This window comes from Manacus vitellinus, unplaced genomic scaffold, assembly GCF_001715985.3.
Source record: "Manacus vitellinus isolate BGI_N305 unplaced genomic scaffold, ASM171598v3 scaffold_16_pilon, whole genome shotgun sequence".
NCBI classification, from domain to species: domain Eukaryota; kingdom Metazoa; phylum Chordata; class Aves; order Passeriformes; family Pipridae; genus Manacus; species Manacus vitellinus.
The window spans coordinates 673,225-674,642 of record NW_021939189.1 but is presented as its reverse complement, the minus strand read 5'-3'; the positions used below and the strand labels follow the sequence as shown (position 1 = coordinate 674,642).

At 50.8% G+C, this 1,418-nt stretch overlaps 1 protein-coding gene across 1 annotated transcript in view; it reads right to left on the bottom strand.

Moving 5' to 3' along the window:
* Positions 1-1,216, bottom strand: part of CTDSPL2 (CTD small phosphatase like 2) — a 15,059-nt gene extending 13,843 nt beyond the window's left edge. The window contains exon 1 of the mRNA XM_029958819.1: positions 1,103-1,216. The gene's annotated coding sequence lies outside the window, so the exon portion shown is untranslated. The remainder of the gene's footprint in view (positions 1-1,102) is intronic.
* Positions 1,217-1,418: the final 202 nt, after the last annotated feature.

Sequence of the window (1,418 nt, the reverse complement as noted above, 5' to 3'; positions counted from 1 at the left end):
CACCTCGTCAGCTGGGATGGTGGCACTGCCTCGGTGAAGGGACTGATTGCGTGGTGGCTCCAGCCCCAAACGACTGGACACTGTGACAAGTCCTTTCCACCCCGTGTTCCTCACTACACTTCATTTAGTCTCCACATTACATTTGAGATGAGGTATAAATCTAAATTTGTGTGAAGTGTTCACAGAAGGAATCATGAGCCTGTGCACTCAGTGTGGGTGAGGACAGAGAGCTCTGCAAAGGAACCCAAACTGAGCTTCACTAGAGCCAAGTTTGGGAAGCACATTAGACCTCAGGAAAACTGGTGCAAGGGCAATATTTATTAAAGCAGAGTTAAAGGCCATTCCAGGGATTGCATCCCATTTATCTCCAGCCTTCCAGTGGACTGCTGGTATTGTCACTCCTGTGCCTCAGTGTCACTGTTCTCTGGGCTGGGGACGTGCCTTCTGCAGCTGCCTGGAGCCCAGAGCTGGGCTGGTTTGAAGGGGACTCCTCATGTGCCTAAAATCATTCATCTGATGGATCAGGAGCAGAAAAATGAAGTAGCAAGAAATCCATCTGAGGTGCAATGCACAGAAACACTGGTAAGAAAGTAATTTGCCTTTCCTAGCTGAAGTCATGACAAAAAGTAGGTTTTTAAAGAAATTGTATGCTTATCACGACAGGAATCAGTGTCTGCCTTTCGGGAGTCCATTTAGTGTGGATCTGACTGTTGCACAGACAGAATAAATATAACATTTAACATGTAAGTTGCCTTTCTGCAGTCCGTTTAGTGTGGATCTGATCGCTGCACAGACAGAATAAACAGTCTGTAACATTTAGCATGTAAGTAATGTCACAACAGGTTTAGGGAAAGGCAGCGGTGGCGCTGGGATGAGTCACAGACAGACAAATGCTGATTGTGTTTTTCAGAACCAGTCCAAAGCCTGTACACAGCTGTGTTTGTTCAAAGGTATATCTCAATCTCACACAAAGGTGTTGCAGCTACACCTGGACAGCACAGAGCCCACAGAGCTGGTGGATTCCGGAGCTGGAGGGCAGAGGTGCAAGGATGGGAGGAGGGAAGCTGGGAGTGCCGGGAGGCTCCGTTCCCAGAGCACTCACCAGGCAGGGCACCGGGCTCACAGCAACCCCCACATCCTGCAGCAAAGGTGGGCAGAGTGGGTGAGGCCCAGCCCCAGGCAGGTCCAACTGCAGGCCAAGGTTCTGTGACCTCTGGGATCTGCCAGTGATGTCACAGAGCCCCTGAGGTGGGAAAAGCCCTCTAAGGCTATTGAGTCCATGGAATCCAACTGTCCCCCAGAACTGCCAAGGCCACACTAACCCACCCACCCAAGTGCCACATCCACATGTTCTTTAAATCCCTCCAGGAATGGGGACTCCACCACTGCCCTGGGCAGCTGTGCCAGGGCTGGACAGC